Below are 20,546 nucleotides of genomic sequence, written 5' to 3' on the forward strand. Positions count from 1 at the left end.
AAGGTCCACCAAATGTTCAAGCTAGGCTCCATTGAAACATGGACAGAAGCAAGCTCCACCATTTCTCCAAGATAGACTCCATTGAAACATGGAGAGAATCAAAGGTCCACCATTTCTCCAAGCCAAGATCTAGTTGTCCAACCTATAAGGTTATATCTTAAATGGTAATCTTTCTAATCACTTGGAATACCCATGATATGTTTTACATGGGGGTTTTGTTCCAAGATCACCACTTGTCCAAGCTAACTCTATTGAAACATAGAGAGAAGCAAAGGTCCACCACTTGTCCAAGCTAGTCTCCATTGAAACAAGGAGAGAAGCAAGCTCCATCATTTCTCCAAGATAGGCTAGCATGGATAAGTGCACCTTGAAACCAACCTTCCTATGAGGCAATAGAGCATATGCTACATATTTTATGTATGCCCCATGCCTCAAATTAAGAAGTTATAGATTAGAAGTGGACCTTGCTTAAATGTCACATGCAATAAATTAAGGAAAAATAGCCAAGTGGATTGTATTCCTTAATGGATCCTTGCTTTCACAAGTTGTGAACCTTGAGTCACTTTTACATTAACTTGGACAAGTGGTGGACCTAGAAACCAAGCTCTCCATGTTGAGATAAGTTGTAGGTAGGACAGTAGAACATAGACAACGATAATGGATGCAATATACTCCTCTCCTAATAATCCAATTGATTGAAACCATGATATTTTAGTTGTTTTCATTGTGTATTGTATGTGCATAAAGTGGAATGAGACCTTAAGAAAACTCAAATTTTTGACAAAATCTCTATATTTTATACATGATATATTGAAAGTTGTCCAACCTGGGAATTGGGATTTTCCCACTTTACCTAATATGGTCTTACTCATTTTGTAAAATCCTTTCATGAGGTTATAGTTCAAGGCCTACTACACATGGAAAAAATAAGAAACTTGTAAAATTTCTCATCTTTTGGTCACACCAAGCCTCCAAAAATGATGGACCAGTGAATTTTCATCAAAACAATCATTTCTTACGTTTTGTTGCATAAAAATAAGATTAGGGATTTTTGTAGGACTTGAGGTAAATTCCCTAGTTAACTTCAATGGGTTGGTGATCAGAACACATGATTGCTTCTCACTCACTATTTTTGTTTTGCCCAAATAAATAGGTACAAAAAAGTTGAATTTTTACCATTCTGCAAACCTATCATCAAAGTTTCTATAGCCACGCTCAATACAAATAATATATGCATGTTTTCTTGGTTCCCTATTGTCCTTTATGTTCATAAGGAGCCATGGAGCATGTCAAAAGAATAATACATCTCTTACCAAGGGGAATCTTGGGGACAAAGATGAAGTGTTAAATACAGCAAACATGAAAAAACTGGGTTCAACATTATGAGTTGTAGAATCCCATAGAAACTATTCAATATCTAGCCAAATTTGATCCTTATGACTAGATATGGTTACTACCTACAACATGCATGTAGGTTTTACAAGAAACTAACAATATTGAAAAAGCTATACTTGATATACTAGAATGTTTCGTTTTCTTCTATAATTGAAAAAATCAACCATCGTTGTGTACTATGAAAAATAGGGTATTAGGTGCCCCAAAACTCAAGGAATATTAGCTTTATGTTACAATATGCGACATAGAAAATCAAAAATGCATTTGAATATCATGAAATCCACCAAAAAATCATAGAAGAGCTAAAATTGGCTAAAAAACAGGATTTGACAATTTTTGTAATTTGGTCATAACTTACAACTTTAATATTTATTTCTCCCTAGAAGCATCAGGACATGTTGAGGACTACTAAAGATATTTCTCTAGCATTATAGACCTCACAAACATGAATTCTAGAGTGGTATAGTTGCAAAAAGTTGAAAAAAGCCAAAAACAAGACCCGTTTTTTCACACAGTTTAGGTTGTGAAATGTTGTGCAAGGACAATGTTAAAGATGGAATTGATATTCCAAAAAAATTTAGAGCTTTTTTCAGCTCATGAGACAACTTTCTAGATAGATATCACCTTAAAATCCATTTTGAAACTCTTGACATAATTCAAGGAAAATGGTCACTTAATAGGACATAAAAGTGTCCCAAGACATAAAAGTGTCCCATTACCAACCTAGTGTTAAACCCAAAGATTGCACCTTGCAACTCCCTCACTTGCTCCACAAATTAGCCCCTTTTGGAGCCTTTCTTGGCCTTTAAATTTCATCATCCATACATATCCGTTGCTACTTGTAAGTCCATGATCTTTACAGTTGCTCCAGCCCTTTGACATGCTTCTGCTAGCCTGCACATACCTGTCCATGCCATCTTCTATGGTCGACAAACTCTAGTTGTACCATCATTGCCCACCCCTTAGTTGGGCATTTATGCTCAACCAAAAAAGATCTTTATTCCACTTCTAACTGCAAAACCTGGCACACACTATGAGAAAAAACCAAAACCATATTTATATAGTCTTATTGCATCCTGGGCTACCCCACCCCCTGCATCACATAGCTTCTGCCTAGATCAAACACCTGCCTTTGGTATCTTCCACCCATCTATAACTTCTCACCATAGTGTCGTACCCTAGCACATAGCCCATCATGTATGTAGGCTGCCCATAGCCTATCTTCAGCATTCCATGCATGCCTCTGCAAACTGTCTACTCCATACCAAGGAGCATCAAGCATATCACCATCCAAAAAACATGTACCTGACACCAAGCTCGAACACATGTCTAACCCTCCCTCCCAACGAAATAAAGTGGAGGCCTCAAGCATAGACCACTGCATCTATTGAACCATCCACCACATAGTTGTATCTACCACCATATTCTTCAACCATAGCTCACATACCTTCAATGGAAGCAAATCCACTGCCTGGGATTCTCCTTTATCCACCATTGGACATGTATGCTGCATCAGAATCTCCATCATCTTTGTTAACACAACCTCCTCTTTGGCCACACACTTGATCTGTAACATTTGTTGGCATAATAACTTATGTGTAGCGGAAATTAGCATGAACATAGTGGGCATTTCATTAGAATAGATTCCTAATGAGAATTACAAGAGTGCTTGGGTGGAGAGAGCAACAAAAAGCATAACACCTAGTTAGATAGCATCGACAATACTTTCAAAAGAGAGAGAAATTAAGCTATTGACAACAGTTGAGGACCGGATTTGCATGGAGCCGGTCCCCCCTCCAAAAGGCTTTGTATTATGGTTTCTCCCATCAAGAGAGACATTGTACAATACAATTCTTTGTGTTCCTTCAAGACTAGCTAGTGCAATGAAGATGGAAGCTTCATACACCAAGCAAAACACTTAATCAAACACAACTTGAATTATCCCCGTTCTCAGACCCAAGACCTCACACACCTTCGAAGATGGTGAGAGCTAGCAGGGTATGAGATTAGATTGAGAGGAAGAAGGAGTATCTGACGAGAAAGATGTACATCTCCTCACATAATCACTCATATTAGCATAGCTTAGCTTAGTAATTAGCTTGGTAGAGGAGATGAGCATGCATTGAAGCTTGGCTCTTGGTTGGATTTGCATCCACATGCCAAGAGACGGTGTTGATGTAGGCTTCTATCTCACAATCTTGGAGTAGGTGATGAGCTCTCCATTAAAGATTGGGAGGAGATAGAGCATTCTTCTTTCACACATGGTCAAGTGTGAGTGTGTGTGTGTGTCAATGCCAAGCAAAAATCAGCCCCCTCTCTCTCTTGGGCGAGCCCTAGCTGCTAATTTGGTCTGGCTTTTGCCTCATTGGACCTCCCCAAGTCAAGCCAATAGGTATTAAGCAACATAAGTGATAGCCTTCTGACATGTGTCCCCCTTTCCCCTTTTGTGAGAGCTTTAGGTAATTAAATAATTAAACTAAACTCTCATTGGACCCCTTTGTCTCCTGGCCAATAGAAATCAGGCAAGCCATGGGGCTTCTGAATGCTCATTGGACCCTTTGGGAGACTGCCCAATAGTCTTCTAGGAGACTTAATTCTCATTGGTTTCTTTTATTAAATGTTTTTAAATTAATTAAACTACATTTACTCTAGCTTAATTCTCATTGGTCCACTTCAAGGGTCTTCCAATAGGAATTGGGCACACCTTGTGGGCATCTGGCCTAGGGAGCTGACATGTGTCCCTCATTCCCTTTGTGTAAAGGGAGCCTGTGTGAGTGTGTGTGGCTTTCTCTCTCATCCCCTACCTTTGGGGCTCGCCCCCTCCCATGTAGGGATGTGCAAAGACTTTTAGGGCACACACAAAGCATCCAATTTTCCCTAGGGTTGACCTTTGGACACAACGTTTGAATTTTGGAACCTTAGCATTTTGGAAGTCTTAATGGGCTGAACCTTAGGGTCTTTTTAGCCCATTGTTGCACATGGCTCTTTTGCAGATGGCCCCCCCTTTGGATCCCTATTTTCCCTCCTTTGGATCCCTACTGTGGCCGGTCTGTTGGCTTAACCAATATTCTAGCTTTTTCTCCCTTGGCACTTCCCCACATTAAATGATCAGTTTAATATGAGAAAATCATTTAGGAGAATTAGATATTGATTATTATGACATTACCTCTCTCTTGAAATCATAGTCGTCCTGGACTATGGTGTAGAGAAGATAAAGCATATTCATGAGTCCTTTTCTTAGCGGGTAGAGGATCCCTATGTTACCCTATGACATCATTCCATAATGGATGACTAGTCCATTTGGCGCTTGAGATCCTGAAGCTCCCGCAAGCATGTCTGCACATTAGTCCTATCAGTCTTCCATAGTAGAGTGACAAGCTCTACTTGGTGTTTGGGAGACGTCGTCTCCGCAAACTTGATCTAAGCATGCATACTACTTCATTTTTGTGCACAAATAAAGAAAAAGAGAGTCTTATAAGACAAAAATTTTGTTCATTTTTTAACATTTTGTACATTTGCTTACTCTTGGGAAGCATTGTAAGCATTGACAAGGTTTAGGTTATCCTTTAATTGTATGCCTTGCATCCATCTAGCATCTTCGAAAGGATAATTCTTAAACTTAATAAGATATCATCGGATAGTCTTACCGCCTCTTAATACCTTGTCTTCATGTCGGAGAATGGACTCGGGCTGCAGCACCTCCTCTTGGTCCTCGATCTCCGGTGGGTCTTCAATAGTTGGTTCTTGAGGTGGCTCTCCTTTGTAAGGCTTTAATAGGCTCACATGAAAAGCATTGTGTATGAGCCAATGATTGGGAAACTTAAGTTGATAGGCCATCTCATTGATTGGCCTAAGAATCTGGAAGGGACCATAGTACCTTTTTGCTAGTTTAGCATAGTACTTTTGGTGGCCCGTAGGATTCTTGCCCGTCGTGTGCCTTAATCGAGCCTTGGGAAACTTTAACAAGACCCAATCGTTTTCTTTAAAGGCTTGGGCTCTTCTGTGCTTGTCAGCAGCAGCCTTTTGCCTTTGCTGTGAGATAGAGATAGCATCCTTAATCTTTTGGAAAGATTCTTGTAGGTCTCGGCTATACTCATCTGCAGCGAAGATCTTCCCATGTACCTTAAGTAGCAAGGGACTTTTTGATCTTCCCTCAATTACCTCGAAAGGTGCTTTTCGTGTGGAAGTATGTACAGTGTTATTGTAAGCATACTCTACTAAGGGTAAGTACTTCTCCCATTGGGATCTTTGATCTACTTCCGTTACATAGGCTTTTAGTAGATCGAGAATGGTTAGGTTAGCTATTTCATTTTGGCCATCAGTTTGTGGATGATAGGCCGAAGAGAAGTTTAGCCTTGTTCCTAAATTCTCAAAGAGACCCTTCCAGAAATTACTGGTCATTCTAGGATCTCTATCCGACACTATGGACATTGGCAAGCCATGGTACTTGAAAATTTGTGAAATGAAGAGGGTTGCCATTTGATGGGCTTTGATAGTCTTTTTGACAGGTATAAAATGAGCTTGTTTACTGAACCTGTCTACTATCGTCCATATCCCCGTATTCCCATGGATAGACTTAGGCAATACAAAGATAAAATCCATGGATATGCTCTCCCAAGGTGAATTAGGGATTGGCAAGGGTTGAAGCAATCCAGGTTGCTTCCCTCTATCAAATTTTGTGTTTTGACATACCACACATTTGGAAACATACTCTTGTATGTTCACTTTCATGGTAGGCCAATAGAAATATGTTTCAATTCCCTTTAAGGTAGACTAAATCCCTCTATGCCCCGCATATGGGGGAGCATGAGATTCATACATTACTTTCTCACGTAGTGAGTTAGTAACGCATAGTCTATTGCCATAGAGAAGATAACCATCTTGTAAAGTAAATGGTTCTTCTTTCTTCCCTAATGCAAGGGCTGAAATCACATCTCTAAAATCGGAATCAATAGCATACTCATCTATCATTGAAGATAGATCATTGTGAGTTGCTATGGAAACCGCATTCACTCTCGGTCGTCTTGAGAGTGCATCGGCTACTTGATTATGCTTGCCAGCAATGTGAGCAATATGAAAATGAAATTGCGAAAGGAAATTTGCCCACCTCATTTTTTTGTCGAAGAGCTTGGTCTGCGTCATGAAGTACTTAAGACTTTGGTGATCCGTTCGCAGAATGAAAGGAGTCCCCAATAAATAGTGCTTCCATGAGTCTAAGGCATGTAGAACTGTAAGGAGTTATTTTTCATATATGCCTAGAGCTTGCTCAACAGGGTCGAGCCTTCGACTCTCATAGCCTATGGCGTGCCCTTCTTGGAGCAAAACAGCCCCAAGGCAATCACCACAAGTATCACATTGGACCTCAAATGGTTTTGAGAGATCCGATAGTGTAAGCACAGGTTGAGAGATAAGCTTTTCTTTAAGCTTTTCGAAAGCATTGTTCTCCTTAGCAGACCATGTATACCTAACACTTTTCTTTGTTAGGTCATGTAATGGTCTCGCAATTTGTGAGAGCTTTTCTATGAAGCGTCTATAGTATGCACACATACCTATAAAGCTTCTTAGTTCATGAAGATTCCTTGGTTTAGGCCATCCTTTTATTACCTCTAACTTGGATGGATCCATTTGGATGCCATCTTGAGAGATAATGTGACCTAAATACTGAATCTCTTGCAAGAAAAATTCACTTTTCTTTCGATTAACATAAAGTTTATTCTCTCTTAAAACTTGAAATATTACCTGGAGGTGTTGCTTGTGTTCCTCCAATGAATTAGAGTAGATGATAATATCATCAAAGAACACTCCAGTGAAGGTTCGATGAGGCCTGAACAGCTTCTCCATCAAGCGGTTGAATGTGGCTGGTGCATTGGTCAAGCCAAAAGGAATGACAATGTATTCGTAAAGACCAAATGTAGTACGAAATGCGGTCTTTACAATGTCTTGATCAACTATCCTTATTTGATGATAGCCACTTTTTAGGTCAATCCTACTGAAGTAGGTCGATCCTTGTAGCTTATCAAATAGGTCTTCTACCCGTGGAACGGGAAACCTATTCTTGATAGTGATCCTATTTAGTGCTCTATAGTCAACACACATACGATATGTGCCGTCTTTCTTTTGCACTAATAGCACAGGTGAGCAAAATGGAGATGAGCTAGGCCTAACCATGCCCTTCTCAACTAACTCATGCACTTGCCGCATAATCTCCTCTTGTTGAGCTTGAGAAACTCTATAAGGAGGTTTGTTAGGCGGTGAACTTCCTAGAAGAAGTTCAATTGCATGGTCATCATTACCTCGTTTAGGAGGTAGCTCACAAGGGATGTCGTCAATAAAAACATCTTGAAACCCCTTGAGAAAATTGGATAACTCTAATTCCTTTTGGTTGCTTTTATTTTCTTTTGCTAAAGCATTAGGTTCATTTTGAGAATCTTTAACAAAAATCATGTACACCGAAATAGAGCTCTTTATTGACTTGTTGAAATCTGGTGTATGTACAATGGGGATGGTGTTACCCATCTCCTTAGCATCTATATACATGTCTTTTTCCCTGAACTTAAAGGAGATTCTCCTTTCAGGAAATTTAACATCGGTAGCCAGGCGGTCAAACCATGGTGCCCCTAGGATTACATCCTCATGCTTGAGAGGAGAGATAAATAAGTCCTCTTTGTCCACATAGCCTTGTACATGAAGCCTCAATTTCCCGATTAAGGGAGTGACTGAAGCTTCTTGCCCCTTGAAGGCACTGTCTGCGGGTAGGATATTTCCCATCTCGTAGGATTGTATGCCTAGCATGGTGGCTAACTCCATAGATATGAAATTGTGAGTAGAACCAGGGTCAAAGAGAATAAAAGCATCATATTCTCTTACCTTTCCCCAAGCATGGCATAGAGGAGATCCTTTGTGGTGAGTTTGGTGAATCTCCTCCTCTTGGATTTCAACCAAAGAAGCTCTAGGAGGATCTTGGCGGTTGTTCTTTTGGGGACAAGCGCGGTACGCATGCCCTTGTTTGCCGCACTTGAAACACCAGTTATCCTTACGATAACGCTCAAGCTCTTTAGGAGAGAGTTTATTCTTTCCTTTGTAAACTCCCTTCTCTTTACCTTTGTTGGAATTGCCCTTAGGAGACTTTTGGACATTGTCCTTCCCCTTAGGCTCATTGGAACCCTTGTTTTCCGGGGGCTTATTATTTCTTTTACCCCCCATTTGGAAATTGATTCGAGAGGCCACCATAGTATGGTGTATTACCGTCGATATGGTACGTGGCCTTTGGGAGTTGACATACTCCGCCATTTCTTCGGTTAAGCCCTCACAAAATTGTTACTTTTGCTCTCCAAAATCCAACTTTTTGAAGACAGTGGCTTTGGGTTCTAGGTCCCAAAACTTGTCTACATATTTGTGGATGGATTCATTGGGAGAGAGCTTTAAGCTTCGCCATTCGGTGAGTACTTTGTCTTTGGCATCGGTGGCCAAAAACTGCTTCATAATGGAAGCTCTTAAAGCCTTCCATGTTCGTGGAGCTTCACCGTTGGCTCGTAGGCTAGACCACCATTGTCTGGCGGACTTTTGAAAGTGCATAGCTACATGGCGTAGCTTAGAGGACTCCGTGAAGCCCTCATCTCCAAACGCCGCATCGAATTGTTGGATAAAGGCCAAGACTTTGTCCGTAGCACCGAAGGTGCCATCATAGGTAAGGAAAGAGATGCTCTTCCCTCCCTCTTTGAATTTCTTCAGCTTGGACGACCTCTTCCATGCGGCATAGGATTTCCTATGGCCTCTTCTTTTTGATGGTTCAAAAGTTGCACCATCACTTTCTTCAGAAGGTGAAGAATTTAAAGAAGGTGGAGAAGAGGGTGACCTCTTTCTTGCCTTTTTCTTGTCTTGATCTTTGTCGTCTTCACCATAGCTTTCAGAAGAGGAAGAGGATGAAGAAGATGGAGAAGAGGGTGTCCTCTTTCTCGCCTTTTTCTTCTCTTGCTTTTTATCATCCCTCTTTGAATTGTGGTGAGGAGAAGAATACGATGGTCTTCTCCGCTTTGGTGGTGATGGAGAGCGTTTAGCCTGCCGTCTTCGTGGAGCCATCTCCGCCGAGGTGGCGGGAGACTCGCTTCTTTCTCGTTCCTTCGGTGGAGGCTCTTGAGTTCTCCTTTGGGAAGGAGATGCATCATCAAGCAGTAAATTCTTGAGCCCTTCATATGGATTCTCTTCTTCTTCCTGAATCGGAGAGAGACCTCTTTTGGTAGTCTCACAAGGAGGCTTCCTAGGTGTTCTCTCGTCATGGTGATGAGCTTGGAGAATCTCGTGAGCACGGATCTGCCGTTGCACTTCACTTTGGAGAGATGGATTGCCCATGGCTTGTTGAAGCCTAGAAACAAGATAGTTAACAAGCATTGAAGCATCATTAGTAGCTTGCTCATGAGCAAAATCAAAGTTATCAACATTAATTTCACTCTCTTTACTATTGTCAGCCATTCTAACAACTTTTAGGTGTAAACTTTTTAGGTATACTTTGGCACTTCAAGCCCTAGTTGCTACTCCTCTTTACCCCTTTAGAAAAAGCACTCAAGCTACTGTACTCGCGGCTCGAATACCATTAATTGCAAGGAATAGAAGAGAGGGTCTTTCGACACCAAGACAGCACCGGCTCCTGTCAAGCTTCTAATAGCTCAATAGTGGTTAAGCCGTAGGCAAGCCCCGTAGGACTCCACTATTAAGACCATAGCTCTCGACGGTGATGCCCCGTTAACTGCACAAAGGCAGGCGCACTGCAAGGCTGAAAAATCCCTATTCTACTTACTCACGGGCAATTAATAATACCAACCATTTGTAGCTAGCTTGAGGACCTCCCTTCTTGAGCAAGAAAAGAGAAACCTTGAGCTCTGATACCAATGTAACATTTGTTGGCCTAATAACTTATGTGTAGCGGAAATTAGCATGAACATAGTGGGCATTTCATTAGAATAGATTCCTAATGCCAGGAGACAAAGGGGTCCAATGAGAGTTTAGTTTAATTATTTAATTACCTAAAGCTCTCACAAAAGGGGAAAGGGGGACACATGTCAGAAGGCTATCACTTATGTTGCTTAATGCCTATTGGCTTGACTTGGGGAGGTCCAATGAGGCAAAAGCCAGACCAAATTAGCAGCTAGGGCTCGCCCAAGAGAGAGAGGGGGCTGATTTTTGCTTGGCATTGACACACACACACACTCACACTTGACCATGTGTGAAGGAGGAATGCTCTATCTCCTCCCAAGCTTTAATGGAGAGCTCATCACCTACTCCAAGCTTGTGAGATAGAAGCCTACATCAACACCGTCTCTTGGCATGTGGATGCAAATCCAACCAAGAGCCAAGCTTCAATGCATGCTCATCTCCTCTACCAAGCTAATTACTAAGCTAAGCTATGCTAATATGAGTGATTATGTGAGGAGATGTACATCTTTCTCGTAAGATACTCCTTCTTCCTCTCAATCTACCCTCATACCCTGCTAGCTCTCACCATCTTCGAAGGTGTGTGAGGTCTTGGGTCTGAGAACGGGGATAATTCAAGTTGTGTTTGATTAAGTGTTTTGCTTGGTGTATGAAGCTTCCATCTTCATTGCACTAGCTAGTCTTGAAGGAACACAAAGAATTGTATTGTACAATGTCTCTCTTGATGGGAGAAACCATAATACAAAGCCTTTTGGAGGGGGGACCGGCTCCATGCAAATCCGGTCCTCAACTGTTGTCAATAGCTTAATTTCTCTCTCTTTTGAAAGTATTGTCAATGCTATCTAACTAGGTGTTATGCTTTTTGTTGCTCTCTCCACCCAAGCACTCTTGTAATTCTCATAATTCTCATTGGTTTCTTTTATTAAATGTTTTTAAATTAATTAAACTACATTTACTCTAGCTTAATTCTCATTGGTCCACTTCAAGGGTCTTCCAATAGGAATTGGGCAAACCTTGTGGGCATCTGGCCTAGGGAGCTGACATGTGTCCCTCATTCCCTTTGTGTAAAGGGAGCCTGTGTGAGTGTGTGTGGCTTTCTCTCTCATCCCCTACCTTTGGGGCTCGCCCCCTCCCATGTAGGGATGTGCAAAGACTTTTAGGGCACACACAAAGCATCCAATTTTCCCTAGGGTTGACCTTTGGACACAACCTTTGAATTTTGGAACCTTAGCATTTTGGAAGTCTTAATGGGCTGAACCTTAGGGTCTTTTTAGCCCATTGTTGCACATGGCTCTTTTGCAAATGGCCCCCGCTTTGGATCCCTATTTTCCCTCCTTTGGATCCCTACTGTGGCCGGTCTGCTGGTTTAACCAATATTCCAGCTTTTTCTCCCTTGGCACTTCCCCACATTAAATGATCAGTTTAATATGAGAAAATCATTTAGGAGAATTAGATATTGATTATTATGACATGATCCCAGCATCATCAAGCCCTTCCTCATCAACCAACCCTTCAAGGTCGATTAGCACCACTTGCTCATCAGCTTCAACCACCTTCTTTCCAAGCATTTTCTCTCTTGGTGCATCATACTCTACCAAGGAAGAGATAAACTCGTTCTCTATTGCATCATCCTTGTCTTCCTCCATAGGCACGGCTGCTCTATCCCTCCTGGAAAAATTTTGCACCTCTGCACCACCATGGCACATTCCACCACCACTTTCATTGGCATGGACACTAGAATGGCAACACACACCACCTTTATTTGCATACCATCATCTGCAGGCCTAGACCACTCCACTTGGTCTCCATCATGCACATTGGCTTGCTTTGTTCCTTGCTCTTCTTGCACATTGGCTATTACCATATCATCAAACACATAATAAGGCAGCTTTACCTTTACCAGCTCAGGTTTGTCAGATTCGGTTTCCATGCCATAGGATGTGGAATCATTCGCTCTTTGATCCTTGCTTGTCTCCCAACAACACTCAAGCTTGTATCTTCATCATCACCAACATCATATACCGACTTCGTATCTGCATCTTTATCCTCCTGCTAATCCATAAAAGCTTGACCATCTTCACGGCTTTGCTCACTTTCTCCATCAGCTTCTGAACCCTCGGGATCTACAACCCAATTGATTTTGACTACCTTTTCATGCAAACTTTCCATAAGAACAGGTTTTATCTCAAGATTCACTGGAACCTCAACACTTGCTACCGCTTTCACACCTTGGTTCGCTTCAGCATGGAGCTTCTCCTCATTGACAAGCTCGTCCACCCTCGGCACTTGCACATCACAAACCAAAAATCTCCAAGGAACATAGCCAATAGTAGGTCTTACCTCAACAAGCTCTACACTTCAAAAAATTGGAGCCTTTGGTCGGACCAAAGAACACTTTGCTACCTCCGCAACAGACACATAATCTGTTGGCTTCAACGCACCCAACTCTAGCTTCCGCTTTAATTTTTTGCTCTTCATCTTGGCCAGATAGACCATGTCTTCATAAGTATCCGCACCATCTTTGACCTTTTCTCTAATCCCCGGATGCAAGCACTCTAGCAGCTTCGACGGCTTCAAACATTGATTGATTTTTACCCCAATAGCAACCTCTAAATGCTTCCAACTGGCTTCAAATTGCTCAATGAAAATGGAGAAATCCTTGCTTACATCTTGGCGTACTGCCTTCAGCTTGGCACTGGCTTTCTCTGTAGTAATCATTGCTCTTTAAACCATTGAACCAAATCTTGGCTCATCCTTGCATCAACAGCGGCACCATCTGCAGCTTTTCCGCATCCAATCAACATATGCATCGACAGCAGCCATAACTTGAAATCTGCTAACTAATCCTCGGGATCTTCAACGCTTGTAAATATGGGGCCAAAACTTGGCTCCACTATCTCTACTAGCTTCAAACTCAACCATCGAACACTTCAACCATCAGCCAACCGCTTTGTCGCGGCTTTAAAAAAACGCTTCAAACCACAAATCAAAGCATCAGACAATGCCTTAGTGGGGGCACCAGAAGATGGAGAGGGGGAAATGGGAACACACCCAGCACACAACACAATTCCTCAGTATAGCCCAGGGTATACACAACACCCCAATCCACTAGAGTTCACCTTCAAAACTCGACACAAATCCTTTAGCTCGTGCAGTCCTCTTTCGGCTTCATTTAGAATTCTTTTTGCATTGCTAGCACTTGCAATATTTTATTTTTGGCAACTCTTGCATGGTTCACGCCTCTTGGTCCTTTGTTCGCCCGGCTCGGCCGCACACTCTCCTTTGCACCTACCCTTTGGGAATGCCCTTGAACACCCTCTCTCTTCCTCTTGCTCCGCTGGCATGATATGCCCCTTGAATGGCCCTTTAGGTCTCATATGCACCCGCTCCCTTGCCTTTGAGTTCCCTCGGACCTTTTTTCTCTCTCTCTCTCTCCCTCTCTGCTTTTTGTCGCTTGTCGTAGGACCCCTCCCTACCCGAGCACTAGCGATATCTCTAGTTTGGGGGGGGGGGGGGGGGGGGGTCCTTACCTTCAAACAACATTGGGCGACATTGGCCTATGGGACTATTCCCTTAAGGACTACCACGCCATCACTATCCGTCAGCACCACCGTCGACTATTTCAACTTGCAACACCACCCCTCGCTCAGAGCCGCCAGTCAAAACTACCGTGCCTCCAGGCTTCGCCTAATGCTCCACCAACACAGCACCCAGTCGGGCCCTCCATCACTCCATGCCAAGGGAGCTCACATTCCCTTCACACAACCCAAATGGGCTCATGGATCAGTGTTCATACCCTTTGTGCTGGGCCCGGAGTTGCACATACGGTGATGCCACATGTCGCCCACTGATGAGCATGGCCTCCAAGCCCTCAAAAAACTCTCCAAAAAAATATATAATACCTTTTTTTTTAGCCCTTCTTCCTCATGCTCCCCCGTAATACTCCCATGTCAGACTGCCAAGCCGCAAAGCTCGGCTAAAATTTCATTATGTTGACTTGAAAACCTCCACATCTAGCTACACTTCAAGATTCTCCAAGTCCCAGAACCGAGGTTGCAAAAAGTGAGAAAATCAATTGTAACTAACTCCCAGCAACTACACCCAATCTTTCTGACTGCTTTAACTTTCTGCTCAAAGCTCTGTTTGACAAGCAATCAACTCTTGCAGCTCCATACACTGCATAGAACCTTCTTGAACTCTATCGCAGTCCAAAAAACACCAGATGGAATGACAATCCATGTGGTCAGGTGGGCACCAACCTAGTCGCTCGACAAAACTTCAACTGGCCATAAAGTGCAATCCATAGCGCTGATCTGCAATATGAAAAGACGGGTAGGTTGCATAAATTGAGTAGTACACGCCTATACACTGACATTCACTTGGGCCACTTGTTCCCATATGCCTTGTCTCTCCGTCAAGAATCTGCAACACACCGCACCTTCAAACTCCAATATCTTGGGCTCCATAGCTCTGTTTGATGAGCCGTCTAGACCTACTTCAAGCTCTACATTCTTGGACCCAAATACTGCACCTTGCACTTTCTTCACATGCTCTCCAAATTAGCCCCTTTTGAAGCCTTTCTTGTCCTGTAAAACGCATCATCCATACATATCCGCTGCTACCTATCAGCCCATGATCTTTACAACTGCTCCAGCCCTTTGCCATGCTTCTGCTAGCCTACACATACCTTCCCATGCCATCTTCTATGATCGACCAACTTTGGTTGTACCAACGGGTTGGCGACGCCAAAAGCTACAGTTTACCATTATATGTTCAATGCGTGGAGCTCTTACCTGCGATTGCAACGCAACTGAAGGCACTACAATGTGACAACTGACATGGGAGTAGGAAGCATGAGAAGGAGAGAAGTGATCATCATTAGCTGTAGATGGCGGAGGCAGTTTCACTAGGTGGGAACCAACTCTTAGAAAGCCGAGCAGCGGACTATTCAGTAATTACCATGACGGTTACCACAATAACTCCAAAGAGCTATAAATAGGACCCATTACATTGTAATCGGGTTGGCATTTGTTCGCTGTACTTTTGGTTTGTTTTATCCTTTAACTTCCTACTCTTAGTGTGTGATTGTAGTCCTATAGGTGTTCCTAGGCTACATTATTCCACTTGTACTCTAACTCTGTAATTCCTAATACAGTAGTCAAGTACACTTCAGCCAGATATGTTTTGTATCCATTTCCTCTAAATTTGAATCTAAATCTAAATCTGAATCCATTCATTCAGCTTGTCTAATTCTCATTAGATGTATTCCAGTTCATATAATTGTTCTAGCTCAGTTTCTATTTTTCCTCCAGTTCTACTGATGGAACTAATGAATCACCAATATCTGTAAACTCAAACACTGGAATCGGCTATCTAAAGAGATCAGCTCCAATTCCATTTTGGCAATCACGGTGGCTAGAGTTGTTGCTCGTTGACCAGCAGACTCCTCTTCTAGTTTGAGTTTCAGCTGCAATAATGGCACCCAAACCCAGTAGTGGCCGAAAACCATCCTACCATGTTGACCCTATTCTTGAGGAGTCAGAAAGAGAATTTGATCCGAGGGATGAACAAGTAACTGACACTGAGGCTCAAGAGGGGCATAGTCATGCTGATGAGGCACGGGACTGTCAGCATTCCAGCCAGTCCAGACGACACAGAGCTGAAAGGGAAGAACGCAAGGCCAAGAGTTCTCGGACCAAATAGGGAGACAAAGCTGCCAAAGGCAGTAAAGGAAGTTGTCATAGTTCCAGTAGAAAATCTAGAGAGGAGACAGCAACTGAGACGGAGGCAGAAATTAATTGGGATGCAGAAGGTTGCAAAATAGAGTCACGATTCCAAGGTGAGAAGAGGAAGAAATGAGGCTGATAGACATGATTACACATCTTCATTGAAAATATCTTTTCCCATGTTCAAAGGGGAAAAGAAGGAGGACCCGGATGTTCATATCCAAGCCTTTGAGCAGTATGCTAAGTTAAAAAATATTGATGAAGATGATTGGGGTGACTACTTTCCACAAGCATTAAAGGAGGCAGCAAGGAAATGATACTACCATTACCCGGCTTGTCAACTCAGATCATATAATAAAATGCTTAAATATTTCCAATTGGAATATTTAGACAACAGAGGGGATGAGGATATACTCTGTGAGTTGGATAAGATAAGGTAGGGAAAATTGTCAATCAGAAGCTATGTTGAGAAAATCAAGGAGCTAACTAGACAACTGCAAGAACCACCATCCAAAAAGTGGCTTCGAGCATGGTTTTTGAATGGGTTTCACAGTTTGAAGCTTAGGGAACAGGAGGTGCTGGCACCAACCAAGAAATTCAATGATTTGGTGCAGCGGGCCCTGAAGCTTGAACAGTAAGCTAATGTAAGGAAAAGAGTCATAAGAAGAGGAGGTCCAGTAGTAGCAGTACTTCTACTAAAGATTCTGAGTCCAGTAGACCCTCTAGTAGCTCTGAAAGTAGTTAGGATGAAAGAACCAAAAACAAGACTAAGAAAGGATCTTGGTCTAGTAAGATTGAAGAGATGGTTCGGCAAATTGCTGAAATTAGCCAGACCAGACAACCGGTAAGAAGAATGGAAACCTAGTGTTCAAAGTGTAAATATAAAGACCATGTTTCAAACAAAGTGTACTTATTGCAAAGTCTATGGCCATTTATGGAACAACTGTGGTATTCGAATTCATCATTTTTAGAAGGGGAAAGTTTTATCAGTGGTAGCATTCACCAATGCTCAATCGGTAAGAGCAATGTTTCTCAAGAGGAGAAACCAGGTGCAAGTGGTACTGGAGCAGGGCGTGGTAGATACCAAGCGAGTACCAGCCGAGGCCGAGGTCGTGGTAATTTTCAAAATCGAAGCTTTAATTGTTATTATGTGGTAAGTATGGGCATTTTGCAGCTCACTGTCCAGAAACACCTGAAGTTGCGGATATCGGGATGAAGGTTCCAGAACTGGTTCCTTTACGAGCAGTTACATGAAGCAAAGGGCTAGTGATTGAGGAAATTCCAGACAGACCACCAAAACTAGTCAATCCTGAAAGTAGTAGATGGGCTCAGTAGAGAGAGGTATGGAAGGCCAAGGGTAAAGAAAAAGTGGTTGATGAATGGCAGGAGCAAAGAGCACTAGCGGCAAAAATCACTAAGGATTTGGCCAAGAAACTGCTAGAGCAACTAGAGAGTTCTGATGTCTGGGTCATTCATAAGATACCTACCCAGTTGTCTGAGACAGCACAACCAAATCAGTCAAAGACTTGGATGCCTGAGACCAGGTTGACTGCAATACAAGGGTTGATGGAAGAGTTGGGAATTGCTAAAGGAGCTGGAAGCACTGAACCAAAGGAATGGTATTGTGAAGATAATACCAGTTCTTCAAGTTTTGACGACAACTTTGAGCATGAGAAAGAGGAAATTCATGTCAAGATTTGTGACAAAATTCAAAAACTCATTGTGGAGTTAGAGGACATTAGAAGAACTCTACCTGAAGCAGCGAAATTCATCAGGCAGCGAATGAAGGCTGAGGAGGAGTCCAGATCAGTCGACTTGACAGCTGTCAGAGATGATGAAGTGCCATTGATTCAGGTGGACTACAAAGTGAGGAAACAGTGGGAACCACTTTCAAGCGTTATACTAGATGGAGGAGCAAGGGTAAATATTTTGGGAGTACATCTTCAGCAAAGGATGGGAATTACTAACCTGAAACTAGCACCTTTCAAAGTCCGAATGGCGGATCATCGAGTGGTGCAGACAACTGGATAGGTAGAGAATATGCAAATACGATTGGGCAAAGCAAAGTTCAAAGCCAATTTCCTAGTATTGGCAAGGAGCTTATGGGATGCTACTAGGACGCCCATGGCTGTGAACGGCACAGGCTATTCATGACTATGCTAATCACATTTTGACAATACACGGGGCCAGATTCAGACGAATAACACCAGAAAGTGGAAAAAAAGGCACTGAGACCCAAGGAGCTCTGCCAAAAGTATAAGGTGAAGAAAATTGAGAAAATGTTGGTAGCTATATTTTTCCATTAACAGATATAGATCTCAATGCACTCTTAATAAACTAACATGAAGCTGAAAAACAAAAGAAACAATTTCTAGAACAGTTCACTGAATTGAATTCAGGAGAAAGTTCAGTGAGATTAACTGGAAGACCAGAAGAACCAGTTGAGTTCAGCACACCAGCAGAACCAGTATGCTCTAGAGTAGCTACTGGAAATTAGAATGATAATTCAGAGCTCAGAGGATCGTCCTCGAATTATGTGAGGAGTCAACGAAGAGAAAGGGTGGAGGGCCTAACTGGCTGCTTCCAAATGATCAAGAGATAGAGGAATGGAATTTAGGGTCTGAAGAAAACCCTAGAATGACCAAGGTAAATAAACATCTGAATCCTACGATGAAAGAGAGGGCACAACATATGTTCTAGTACTATAAAGATGTGCTCGTATGGGAGCCTACTGATCTTAAAGGGGTGGATCCAGAGGTCTATCAACACAGAATACCACTGAAAACCAATGTCAGGCCAATATGACTGCAACACTATCGAATGAATCCGAATTATCCTAAGAAGGTCAAAGAGGAGATTGACAACCTTCTGAAAGCTGGGTTCATTACTGAAGTAGCCAGTAGTGATTGGTTATTTCCTATTGTGGTTGTGCCTAATAAGAATGGGAAGCTGAGAGTATACGTAGATTACAGAAAACTGAATGCTCAAACCATTAAGGATCCATTCCCATTAGCCTTCACAAATATGTTACTTGATGAGATTGCAGGATATAAGATGTATAGCTTCATGGATGGATATAGTGGCTATGACCAGTTACAAATTGCTCCTAAAGATAGGGAAAATACCACTGTCATCATGGAGTGGAAGAATTTATGTATCTGGTAATGCCATTTGGCCTTTGCAATGCACCGGTAACTTTTTAGATGTATGATGGAAATTTTTAGTGAATTTCTTCATCAATTCCTTGCCATATTCATGGATGACTTCACTGTATATTCCACAGAGGAAAAGCATTTACTATTCTTGAAGATGGTTTTTTAGGGCTGTCAGGAGAAGCGGATTTGTCTAAATCCATTCCAAAATGTGTTCTTAGTCTGGAAAGGACAGCTACTGGGACATGTGGTGTCCAGAAATGAAATAGAAATGGCGAATGACAAAATCCAGTGTATCCAATAGGCCAAGGTGCCTAGGAATGCATCAGAATTAAGTTCTTTTCTAGGATATATTAATTTTTACAGAAGGTTTGTGCATAAGTTTGCTTCTCAAGCATTACCATTGTATGAGCTTACAAAGACAACCAGAAAGTTCAATTGGATTGCTGATTGTGAGGAAAGTTTTCAGAACTTAAAGAGTGCCATCATTAGTAAGCCAGTTCTTCGCCAACCGAACTGGGATGTCATCTTCCATGTACATGTGGATGCTTTGGGACTGGCAATGGGAGCGATACTAGCTCAGCCAGATGGAAGAAGTGATTTTCCTGTATACTTTGCTAATCGCAGATTCAGCCAAGCTGAACAAGGATATACAACTACTGAAAGAGAGGCTTTAGGGATGGTTTTCAGTGCTACAAAATTCTAGCATTATTTGCTAGGAAAATTGTTTCATTTCTATGTGGATCATCAAGCCCTATTATTCTTGATCAATAAAGTTATTATTCAAGGTAGGCTAATAAGGTGGATGATGTTCCTTATGGGATTTGAATTTTGAACTTTCCATAAACCTGGAAAAAACTACTGTGGTGCTGATTTTCTCTCTAGGAGTACGGAGGGCTACTCTGAAGCATCTTTAAGAGACGAACCAGTGGATGCTGAATTATTTCAGCTGGAAGCGGCAAAATCGATTGATCCTGAATTATATGAAGTATATCAGTTTCTTTCGCAAGGTGGATTCCCAGATGACTAGAAACAGAACCAGAAGAAGGATCTGGTTATTAAAAGTTTAAAGTTTACCATTATTGGTGGCTCACTCTACAGATTGGGTGTCGATGGGATTCTTCGTCGATGTGTGCCTATGGAGGGCAGACTGCAAGTTATTTTAGAAGCACATAATGGGAATCTGGTGGAAACTTTTCTACTGATATTACTTTCAAGAAGATTTTGCAGGCTGGTTTATGGTGGCAAACATTGATATCTGATGGCAAAAGATTTTGCAAAATCTATGGCATATGACAAAGAGTGGGTAGACCCACAACAACAGACATGACTCCTTTAACACCAT

This window comes from Adiantum capillus-veneris, chromosome 28, assembly GCF_014529385.1.
Source record: "Adiantum capillus-veneris isolate H3 chromosome 28, ASM1452938v2, whole genome shotgun sequence".
Taxonomy (NCBI): domain Eukaryota; kingdom Viridiplantae; phylum Streptophyta; class Polypodiopsida; order Polypodiales; family Pteridaceae; genus Adiantum; species Adiantum capillus-veneris.